Genomic DNA, 12468 nt, shown 5'->3' on the forward strand with positions numbered 1-12468 from the left:
TACTATTAACTACTTTTTGAAGGTAGCTTTTTTCCCCTACACAAATTAGGTCTCCTCATCCATAGAGAGAGGAGAATGTTTCTGGTGACCATGAAAGCACCAGTCTAGGACTTAACTGTTCACTGGGAAACCAAAGAGAAGTTCACCTAATAGAACCATTAGTAGTTAGGTCCTGCTTTCACTAACCAGGCAAGGGTGATGCGTGGGAGGGGCACAAAGGGTCAGGTGACCCTCCAGTAGGGTCAAGTGCCCCCAGCAGCCAGCCTGGGATGGAGAGAGGAAGGGGCGGGACCAGAGCCTCTCCTCTTCCAGCCACGCTGCCAGGGATGTGCCCGGTGCAGCACAGCGGCTGACTGGGACAGTGCCTGGCTGCGGCAGCAGCAGGCTGCCCCCTGCCCAAGCTAAGCTTCTGGGGCAGCAGCCAAGTGCGCCGGAGCCCCCCGCCATGCTCAGAGTCAGTTCCTGTCCCCAGAAGCTGAGCCTGGGCAGGGAGCGGGCAAGTGACGAGTGATTTTGGGTGTCCAAGTACAAACATGTGAAAGTGCCCCGATTTCCAGAGGGGGGTACTGACTATTCCTGAATTCCCAAATATTGTCCTAGACTTTGTTTTCCAAATTAGTGTTTGGACCTTTTTTGTATCCCCACCCATCTTTTACTAAAAAAGTCACCAAGATTGTCTGACTTGCATCGCTTAAAAAAAAAAAGCTAATGAGAAAATAGTGGGTTAACTTGGTTAAAATCCTTTTAAGCTGCTAAATTGCGCAAGTAACAAAATATAGTTAAAGCCCAGTTGGGTTTGTATGCTTGTATTTGTGAAGATGTTCAAAACCAAAAGAACAACATACTTGGTGTGGGTGCATGTAATATCTTATGCATGACCAGTTTCTGCTTCTTTCCCACTGCCGGGGAAAAGAGGTCGTAAGATTTAATTTGCAGGTGTGATGCAAGTGTGATACACAAACAATCAATAAATAGATCAAAATGTATTTGTTGTGCATCTTTTTTCATGACCATATTGTGTATGCAAAACAACTCCTAGTGACAGAGGACAATATAGTGTGATCCAGAGCCCTAAAGTACTGTATTTAGAAGGTGCCTAAGTCTTCTAGACACCACTCATTTTCAAAAAACACTGCAGAGCTGCCACCTAACCTTGTAAACACCTAAGTCCCCTAGGCACATAAGTTTTTGCTGGTCAGTATTCACAAAAGTTTTTAAGCGTTGATACCGCCCTACAACTACCAAGCTACTCAGAGTCCTACCTCAAGCTGAAGCCCTGGGGGCACCAATGCAGGATTCTCAAACTAGGCAGGGGAACATCTATCTCCCCAGCAAGGCCAGATCTTGTAGGCATGCTCTGAGCATTCTTAACGCCTGTTACCCATCACTCCCTGCAGCTGAAGGGTTGAATGTGCGGGGAGGACAGTGCAGTGCCTGCACAGGAGACAGCTAAGTGCATGGGGAAATGAAGAGTAAGCATGAGAGAGGTATCAGCCATGGGCTACCTAAGTACCTAAATCAGGTCAACAGCTTAATTCCAGAATACGGTTTCACATCTGAGGATCCTGAGTGGAGGGAGGACAAGAGATGGGTGACATCAGCCAGGTGCATCAAGAGAACTGCTTAGGCTTCTCTCTTCTCCCTGCTCCCTTCCCAGAATTTCACTGCTAGCTAGCTTTCACAGCTCAGCTTTTTCTTAGGCATCTAATTCTCCCTGTGTATTGTATGGGGAGCCTGGGTGCCATGCTCAAGACTGAGGATTCACTAAGTGCAGGCAGGCCATTTGTCTGGTTTTAAACCACATTCCAGTTTTTAAATGGTTTGTCCCCTATCCAGTACTGAGACAAAACTGGATGTGGTTTCTGACTGGTATCACAGGTGGGGGGATGCCATTTTGAAAAGCACACTGCTTCACCCCAGTTGGCATGCCCTCATAGGTATGGGAGGTCATGCCAGCAAAGGCGGGCCCACACCATTCCCAGAAGTACTGGAATGTCTGGTATTCTGAGGATGCATGAGTGGCCACCCTAACTAGGCAGTAGGATACCTAAGGGTTAGGTGTTGCAATGCTCAGCCGTACAACGCCTAAAAGACCTTTGAGGATTGGTCCTGTGTGTTTAGGGAGTTTTCCCTCACCCGTGCCCTGAGGGTGAAAAAATGTTGTTTTTCAGAGGTGTGACATGCTGCCTTGAATTTGTGTCATGTTTTCACTTAGAAGAAGTCAATGGAATGAGACTGTTTCGGAGGCCACAAGGTTGCTTCAGAAATGCTGAGTCACAGCCAGAATATTTGTTTTCAACGCAGGAAACCTTGATCCTGTGAAAATGTTCTGCTACAATGACCTTGTCTTCCTTGATTTCTGTTCTATCAAATGATAAATATCAATTTCATCTGTTCTGGATGAGCAATAGTTGACCCCTGCACCATTGTTGTCATGCTGCCTGAAGATAGACACCTGCTGTGTTCTTCACTCAAAGAGATTTTTTCACTAACGTACAGGGATTTTCTTTATGGCAAGTATTTTATATGTATAATTATTATTATTTACTGAGCTGGCTTCTAGATGGTTGAACTTTTAGATCCTTCTCCATCCACATTCTTTCTACCTTCCACTTCTTGTTTAATTTCTGAACTCCTGTCCTCTCTTTCCCTTTTACTCTGATTTTTTTTTAATGGTGTTGATGGCATTACTTTGAAAGTGTCCTGCTGTGCTATTTTGTCATTGCTTCCAGCTAGGCCGTCCTGCCACAGAACTCCATTCTTGTGGGATTTATAAAGAAGAAAGGGTGCAGGGAGAAGACTAGAAATAAAAATAAATCCACAACATTTTAAAGCAGCAGGAGCCAAATATGGCTTGAAAAGTCTGACTTAGGCTATGTCTACATTGCCCCGGAGATCTATAGAACACTGATCCAAATTCTGTGGATCTTTGGCCATGTGGGTAAGAGGACTTGCTTTTATGCTCTCCGCGGGCCCATCAATACTGCCATAGCTGATGCATTTCAGTGCTTCCGCTTGCTCCAAGCCCATGGCTGGGTCCTGGGGCTCTCACTGAGCAAGGAGAGTGCACTGTGTAATGACTGTGAGCAGCCACTGTCAGCCCTTAAAAGCACTCTCAATATTTGAGCCATGTCGGAGGGGGAACATGCCACAGCAGCTCCAAATCCTCCACGTTGGCCACTCCCATTATTTCTGGGCTGCCGTGTGGAACTTTTGTGGAGGGAACAGTGACAACTACGGTTGCTATTCATCCCTCCATCAGTGCAGAGCCCAAATCAGGGACTAAGGGAGGAAGTAGAGGGCTGATTGAACCAGCTCCTGTATGTTGGAACTGCCACAGATCATTCAGGCCCCTATGGGCCTTATTTATATTGTGGTGGCCCTTAGAGGCCCACTCAGAGCCCTATTGGATTAGGTGCTATATGAAATGAAAAGATGGTCCTTCCCCCAAAGAGCTTGCAGTTGAAGTGTAAGACAAGATACACCAGGTGGATCCAGACAGGAGGAAAACAGGCTGACAGCAGGACTTATGCACAGCATGATAAGAGTGGTCACAGCTGCCATTGAGCACCTGAGAAATGCCCATGGCAGCAGACTGTTGTAGCCCAATATGGCCCAGCCCCATTTCCCCTGCCAGGAAACACCCTCATGGCAGAGATTCTTGTGGAGAGAGTGCAAAGCCAGCTCTGTGCTCTGCAGGGAAAGCCACAATACATCTACAATACCAGCTATAACAGCACATGTGTCCAGAGGAAATAACTCTGCAAACTGAGCTTTGCCTATAAAACAGCACGAGACCCCCCAAAACTTTCACACAACTCTCTGGCACAAATATCTGATGGTTTAAAATTTCATCGTTGCTCTGGCACAAGTCCCATTGCATTTGTTTCTTTTCATTAATATTGTAGCATCATTAACATCTTTTAGTCACAAGTGTCACGCCAAATGCAAATGTAATCATTCCCTCAGAGCATCTTAAAATGTTTTCCAACATTCTGCTTTAGGTAAACTAGTCTAAAAAAAAAATCTCCACCCTAACTCCTGATGAGCTACTTTATTCTGCAGAAGTTGACATCCTTGTGTAGCTCATTTTGAAATTGTATCAAACCTGGGACATTTTAAGTCTAGAATGACCCAACTACAATGCTTCCATTGTGTTGAGACATTTGAAGGTATCATGACTTCTGCATGATACTTAGTGCAGTTTAGGTGTGGAATTCAGAGTTTATTGGACAGGAAAAAAGGTATTTTACTCTTAAATCTGTAGTTCTGTTGCAATAGGTGATCCCAGGCTTTTAATTTTAAAAAAAAGTTCAATGAATTGCCAGCAGAGGGCACACTGGAAAGCAAGTGATGAATTAAAACTCCCGATGGGGTGTTTTTGCCTTAAATGAAGAAAAGATGTTTTTAAAAAGACAATAGTACAAAAATGAAAGTGTGCTTACAGGAACTGAATTATTTATATGCAGGTCAGCTCAGTCTACTTCCTGACTCCCAAATGCTTCACTGGAATCCATGCTAATCCACTGTCTTTGTGCTGTGAGAGACCCACAGCCCTATCCTCTCCCACTCACAACTGGACACACCTGCTGTGTTTTGCATACCACAAGATTCTTTTTCAGGAGAGCTAGTTGCGGTGGGTTTGGATTCTGACCTTGCAGACCAATTGACGGGGGAGGTGCATGTGTTCGAGTCTCACCTTTTGTTCGCTGCAGGCATCCCTGCATTTCTTTATTGCCGAGGGAAGGCTATTTCCCAGGACCAAAACAGGAATGAGCAAATTTAGGGCTAGATCCTCCAAATGAATAATAATACCTAGCTCTTAGATAGCACTTTTCATCAGTGGATCAGAGGTCAGGATTATTACCTCTATTGTACAGATGGGGAAACTAAGGCACAGAAGGAGGAAGTGACTTGCCCAAGGTCACCCAGAAGCAGAGCCAGGACTAGAACCCAAGTTTCCTCAATCGTAGTCCAGTGCTCTAGCTAGTAAACAATGGGGCTATGCAGGGGCAAAGATATATCTCGATGGTTTCATTTGCAGAATCTAGCTTTAATGGTCTGCTGTGTCTGTCTCTAACAATGATGCCTAAGTGGGTGGAGGGCACAACAGCAATCTCTGTGCTCTAAGAAATGCTTCTTCCTCATGTTTGCAAATCATCCCAGATGAGTGGGAGAGGGATGTGGTACCCTAACTGTACTCCCCTAGTGTACTGGGAGGAGATACTGGGTTCATTGCTACACCAGGGGTGGGCAAACTACAGCCTGGGGTCCATATCCAGCCCTCCAGCCAGTTTAAACCGGCCCTTGAGCTCCTGCCAGGGAGCAGGGTCGGAGGCCACTCCGCACATGTATGCCGAGGCTCCCAGAAGCAGCAGCATGTCCCTCCTCCAGCTCCTATGCTTAGGGGCGCTGCTCCCGCCCCAAGCGCCACCCCAAAGCTCCCATTGACTGGGAACTGCAGCTAATGGGAGCTGCAGGGGAGGAGCCTGTGGACAGGGCAGTGCGCAGAGCCGCCTGGCCACACCTCCGCATAGAAGCCGGAGAGGGGACTTGCCGCTGCTTCTAGGAGGTGCTTCAGGTAAAGGCCACCTGGAGCCTGCACCCCTGACCCCCTCCTATGCCCCAAACCCCTGCCCTGATCCCTCTCCCGCACCCCAGCCCTCTGCCCCAGTCTGGAGCCCCCTCCCAAACTCTGAACCCCTTGGTCCCAGCCTGGAGCACCCTCCTACACCCCAAATCCCTCATCCCCAGCCTCACCCCAGAGCCCGCACCTCCAGCCGGAGCCCTAGGCTCACGTTATGGCACTAAAATATAGCCCTGTAGAGGGTCCAGCTTGGGCTCCGAAGCCAGGGAGGGGATGGGTTTCACAGGCCAAGCTGGAATGTTTACACATCTATTTATAGCCCTGTAGCATAAGCCTGAGTCTGCTGGCCCAGGTCCTGATACTTGCTGCCACAGGTTTGTTCTGGCTATGCAGGCATATCCATTGTGGCTTCTGAGACAGAATTCCCCCTAGAGCCCCTCTGGGGGAACGCAGCTCCCTAAAAGGGCCAGTCTGTAAATTACAATGAATGAGAATGATGATATCTACCCTCCTTTGTGAAACACTTTGAGGCTGATGGATGGAAAGTGGTAAAGAAGAGCCAAGTGTTGTTATTCTTTACTTTTTACTGGCCCAATAGTAAAGGTTTCTCACTACAGAGAAGGGGCTAGAGGCCATTGTGTTTTTACCACCCGTGTCATGGAGACTTGCTCTGAGCTGCATTTCGAAGACACTCTGCTGTCTATACTAGCACTGTCATCATTGCTATTGCTGAGAGAGCTGCAATGGGTATAGTGAGATATGGGGACATCTTAAGAAAAAGCTCAAAGTAAAGACAGCCTAGGGGTACCATGATGGTTTAAAAATATCCCTGTCCATAATAGTACCACTATGCTGGAGAAAGGTCATCAAGCACAGAACCATGGCTGACAATCATTTTTGAGCCTGGTTGAAACGTGTATCAAGCCAAAGTAGGAACAGGCCCAAAGCTATAGACATGCCCAGCCTTTGGCCCTGGTCTACAGTAAACTATGTTTATATTATATAATCCATTTTATAACATGTTTTGTCCACATAAGCAGGGGAAAAAACTCCATAGCAGGGGTACAAATGTGTTTTCCTAGGGTTTTATACACACACAGGAAAACACATTTGTACTACCATGGAGTTTTCTCCCTTGCTTATGAGGATAACAAATATTATAAAATAATAATTTGGTTTGTATTGTAGGCAGGAGGGACCTAGAGTTGGTTGCAAGCACAAGAGTCTAATTTGACAGTTCAGTCCTCTGTAATAGATGTTTGGCCTGCAAGACAGTCCTACATACAGCATGTGATGCTGTATTTTTAGAGTTAAATCAGATAGTAGCTAAGAATGAATGCTGGGATATTTCAAATGTTTGTTGACTGCAAGCCAAAGTGACATTGCCTCCTTATGCATCTGCTGTCTGGAATGATTATGTTCTTTACACAGAGAAGAGACTAATTATGGAGTTTATTAAGCAGAAATAATAACCAGACTTCTGCTGCAGCCACTCAAAATCAGTCAGTTCATCTCTGCAGAAAGCCATTGGAGTCTTCTGAAGAAATCTGCATGGAGTTGATGAGTCTCTAAGGTGCCACAAGTACTCCTTTTCTTTTTGCAAATACAGACTAACACGGCTGCTACTCTGAAACCTGACTTCATTATATGCTTCTTCCTACCTCCCACTGCACTCTTATGTCTCATCTATGTTATAGAGATACCGTGTTGCAGGATCTGATTACATCATGGTACCAACAGGTTTAAAATATGGTTTGGTCATCTTGTGTGAACAAGAGCAAGTCATGCTCCTAGATCGTGCTGAAGTCTTGAAGGCTTCCACATGTGCTTGCTTACTTTCCTGATCTGCTTTCAGGAAGAATGAGAAGTAGATCTACATAATGGCACAACATCCACAACACCACGCTATACCCATGCTGGGTCTCCTAGCTCAGCTTCTATAGTCACAGAAGCGGAGCAGGATTGTTCCACGTATTTCTGTGGATTTATCCCCTATGTACCTAGAGTAGGCAAGATCAGAGACAGGACCCACAATGTGAAGTGACCAGTTTAGTTGCACTGTCGAAGGGAAGGGGTGAAATGCAAGAAGCAGGAAACCAATAGCCGATGTGGGGAAGAATATATTTTAAAAAAATTAAGTTACTAGTTATCTAACGTTAACAACAATAACCACAAAAGGAATAAAATGTATATAGAGCCAAGTCTTACTGATATAGTAGTACAGATCTGGAATAACTTCATTAAGATTAACAGAGGGCTTGTCTACATGATGCATTAGTCTGCACTAGCAAGATGTGAATTCTAGTGTGCACTAGCATGTTTCACACAAGCTGTCCTGCATGGACCCTGCTGGTGTGCACAAAAAGTTCCCTTGTGTGTGTTTATGTAGTTCTGTTTCAAGTGCTAGTGCACACTAGAATTCACACCCCTCTGGTGTGGATTAATGCACTGTATCACACCTCAGATGACTCAGACTCACAGACTTTAAGGTCAGAAGGAACTATCAGACTCAGGGCTTCTGTTCTAGTGTCACTCTCTGGTTCTCATGTGCTAGCACAATTCTTGTATGTTTGGGTCTCCTAGGGACTATTTAAATCTACATGAAAGAAAACATTTGTTTGCATTAGGCTTTGTAACATACACAGCCCTACCCCCATCCCTTCTCCTTTTGGTCTTTTCTTTAACACCAACATTTTGATTCAAAACTTCTTTTTGATGTCACTTTACTGTGATTCTACCCTAAGACTCTGGGAATGGGTGACAGGGGATGGATCACTTGATGATTATCTGTTCATTCCCCCGGGAGCACCTGGCATTGGCCACTGTCAGAAGACAGGATACTGGACTAGACGAACCTTTGGTCTGACCTAGTATGGCTGTTCTTAAGACAAAGACTATGGGGAAATGGCACCTTCTTGCTAGTCAGACTTGTACCCCTGTGTATCTGCTGACTTTAGTGAGAAAACTAAATGTTTAATGATTTTTTTAAATCTGTTAGCCATGCAGAGCCAACGTTGTTGGATTCTCTTCCTCGGTATGCATCACCAAACATTGTTTATTAAATGCCAATCAGCTGAAGACAATGGGATTACACAGATGTCAGTTTATCATTGGTGATGATGAATGGAATCCATCTTGATTCAAACACCCAAGCATGAGTTTGCAGAGCTGGAAGCTGGAAAGAACTTTTTATGTGTAAATGAAGTACATTTGATACAGAAATCATTGAGACCTATTAGCTAAAAGGATCTGCAAATATATTTTTATAGTCACTTTTCAGACTAGTAACATTTTAAGCTAAACTAAATGGTATTCTTCCTATTAATAGCTAATCACCCCCCTCCAAAGTGTCTGTATCAAGTTTCAATAACCTTGAGACCTTTGCTATGCAGGAAGATAAGCATCTGACAGAGGGAAAAGAGCTTGTAAATGCAACAGTTACTATAATGCAAAATCTTTGGGCCAGATCCTTAGCTGATATAAACCAGCATAGATCCACTAACTTTCATAATAACTACCTAACTGTTATAGCACTTTTCATCAGTAAATATTAAAGAGCCTTACAGCAGGAGAGTGGGGTGGGGGGAGAGAATACCTGGATTTGTGCTGGAACTGGCCCACCTTGATTATCATACACATTGTAAGGAGAGTGATCACTTTAGATAAGCTATTACCAGCAGGAGAGTGGGGTGGGGGGAGAGAAAACCTTTTGTAGTGGTAAACACCCATTTTTTCACGATCTGTGTGTACAAAAATATCCTCACTGCATTTTCCATTTTTATGCATCCGATGAAGTGAGCTGTAACTCACGAAAGCTTATGCTCAAATAAATTGGTTAGTCTCTAAGGTGCCACTAGTCCTCTTTCTTTTTGCGAATACAGACTAACACGGCTGCTACTCTGAAACCTTACAGAGAAGGGCAGTAACATTTTCTCCATTTTACAGATGGGGAAACTGAGGCACAGAGAAGTGAAGTGACTTGCCCAGGATCACCTAGCAGGCCAGAGCCACAAACAGAACCCACATTTCCACAGTTCCAGTCCAGTGCTCCTTCCAACTAGGCTATGCTGCCTCTAGGACCTAGAGCTACCCTATCTACACCAGCAGAGGTGGTGTTCACCTTTGTATTTGATTAACTCAACTGTTGCTCCTTCAGCTACTGGGATGGGGAATTCCACAGTCTCAGGTAGCATCTAATTTCCTGATAACTGTTCCCTGAACTGGTGCCAAGTTTTGTAGTACTCACCAGGAAAAGAAAACTCCCTCAGAAAACAATGGGAGTGTAGACTTTGTTAGGGCTGTGAAAGAGTGCAGAACTGGGCTTACTAGCCTCACAGACATAAAACCACACTCATTCAATTGAAAATATATGGTTTATGCGCAAAAAGTTACAGTTCACATTAGGGTCAATATTTCTTATTCAAGCAAGTATTTTGGTAGTTATGTGTTAAGTTTGCCACCATGGAGGTGGCTTTGTAGTTAGCACACTATGCCAGAGAGAGAGAGAGAGGCAGGATCAGTTCCCAGAGAGTCTCTTACAACCTTTGAGGTAGGTAAACTGAAGCACAGGGAGGTTAAGGCCAAAACTTTCAGACCTTGACTCATATAGGGATCTTTGGTAAGCCATCCATTATAGAAATGGGGTGGGGGGGTGGAGGTGGGGGAAGAAACAGAAGCCCTGACTCCGAGTTGCATGCCCAAACTACTAGTCTTGCTTTAACACTGCCAACCATGTTATTACACATGCTGTGAGAATTTAAATAGAAATGAGCCATGTTAGTTCAGTGAACTTTGGGTATTAATGTGCTTGACAATGTTCACAGATCTAGGATTAGGACAGTAGGTAAGAGAAATACACCGACTTCTTTTTAACTTGCGATAACCCGTGATCTTTGGTGTTGCCAGAACCAAAATATCGCTCTGAAAGTTGACCAGGGAATGACATGGCAGCTTCTCATTAATCAAAAAAGTTTACAAGTCTTGGGTCAGATTCCCAGCTGGTGTAAGTCAGTATAGATTTACTGCAGTCAGGGGAGCTATGCTTATTTGAACCAGCTGAGGACCTGGCCTCTTTTCTATTAAGCAAAAGAATATTTGTTAATATAGCGTTAAGTTTCAGTTTCCCAAGTCTAAGTTAGTTTTACTCATGTTTTCTCAATGACAGCATGAGTAATCAGGATTAATAAACAAACCACTGTGGGGAGTTACACCCAGCTCTGTGTCGAGTCTCTGCATTCTGGTAAAGATTATTGGTGAAACATCTCAATTGTTGCCAGTATTGCAGAAAACAAGTTGTTTTCAAGTAAATCAAAAATAAGAGAAAATACTACAGATAAAGAACAACTTGGAGCTCTTCTTTCCATGTTGAATGCAAGCCTGTAAAAGTATGCCCATAAGAAAAACTTTAACACTGAAATTGAGGTAGCAGGCACATCAGTGGTCTGAAAATATACTTATTGCCCATCCATAACACTACAATTAAAAGGTTAGAAATGCAGGAAATGTTGTGTTACAGTTGCACTTGTAGTTAGGATGTTTGGTTCTAGTTTACATTTTGCCTCATGGAGATGCCAGCCTGTCATATTCCTTTCTTCACACATCAGAATCCAAATCCTTCCTGTATTATTGGATGTCACTTAGGGCCTGAACAAAACTCGGCCATCCCCATCTATCCTGGGCCACTCTTTGTGCATAAGGTATTGAAAATGAGCACCACAGACCTTGGTTCTATAGTTTATCATATTCATACATGCCTCCTGTCCCAAATGTGACTTTGTTCTTTCCATGTAAGTGCTGTGTTTCCATGCTCTAGGAGTAGGTTTTCTATATGGAGATGTTTTGTGCTGCAACACAGAATCACAGGGCTCAAACCTGCAAGGTGTTGAGTACTTCTGTAGGTCTTTAATGAAAGGGTGGGGACTGACAGACTTCACTAGATTTGTTTAATCTTTATCTATTTCTTTGTAAGATTCTTTACTGTTTACTCGGATGATAAAGGACAATAGGCACTGTGCTATTAAGATTAAAGCATTCTAGTTTTTTAGGGTCACTGATAAAAGTAAAAAGCCAATGGTTATAGATAAGGTAGTATGAGTTTGATTCTCAGACCATCACTACAGGGGCAAAGTCAGTAGTTTGGATGCCTTGTTTGAAAACTCTGCATTTCCTAGCTTTCCAACTTAATTTAAACAAAAAGTTTTGTGTGAGAATTTCCTTAGTTTTTAAATAACTAACTTGGGAATGGAGAGCAAAGGAGCTTTGCACAGCAAACCCCTATCTGATTTCCCTGAGGTTTGCAGGAGGGGACCTTCACTAATGCCACTCTCCTTCTGAATTTTAAAGATGCATAGAAAGAGGTTCCAACTGGCTAAATGCATCAGCCACTTAGGGAACCTTAAATAAAAGGTATCAAGGGACAGCCAGTCTGGTTAGGGATGTGTAAATAATTCAGTTCTGACCTCGAATGCTCTCAGTCAGCCTTGCTTTGAGTTTGACCCAAAAAATCAGCAGTAATTCTAATTTCATGAACTTTTCATCACAGATTGCAACCTTATTTATAGGCATTTCTATAGCCCTCTACACTATAGTTTCCAACTCAGGATAGCCACACATTATGAAGCTTCTTTGTGCTGCTGTATTTTAGGTTCAAACTACGTTCATTTGGAAAAAAAAAATCTCACATTATTTTCCTATCTGGCCACATCTCCCCTTTTTCTCCTTCTGAAGCTGGGCATATGATTTACTCTTTCCAATTAATTTGGTATCTTGAGAAAGAAACCTGCATCTATCAAATCTAATAGCACAGATAGATCTGCAGAGGATTAGCAATATGAAGAATAATACTGTCAGCACAGAATGATATTTCTTTGTAAGTTTGCTAC

The 12468-nt window shown here is 43.7% G+C and overlaps 1 protein-coding gene across 1 annotated transcript in view; it reads right to left on the bottom strand.

Moving 5' to 3' along the window:
• The window catches only part of ECT2 (epithelial cell transforming 2), a 137049-nt gene that overhangs the window by 87509 nt on the left and 37072 nt on the right, over positions 1-12468 (bottom strand). The gene's annotated exons all lie outside the window — the stretch shown is intronic.

Source organism: Chelonia mydas, chromosome 9, assembly GCF_015237465.2.
Source record: "Chelonia mydas isolate rCheMyd1 chromosome 9, rCheMyd1.pri.v2, whole genome shotgun sequence".
In the NCBI taxonomy this organism is placed as follows: domain Eukaryota; kingdom Metazoa; phylum Chordata; order Testudines; family Cheloniidae; genus Chelonia; species Chelonia mydas.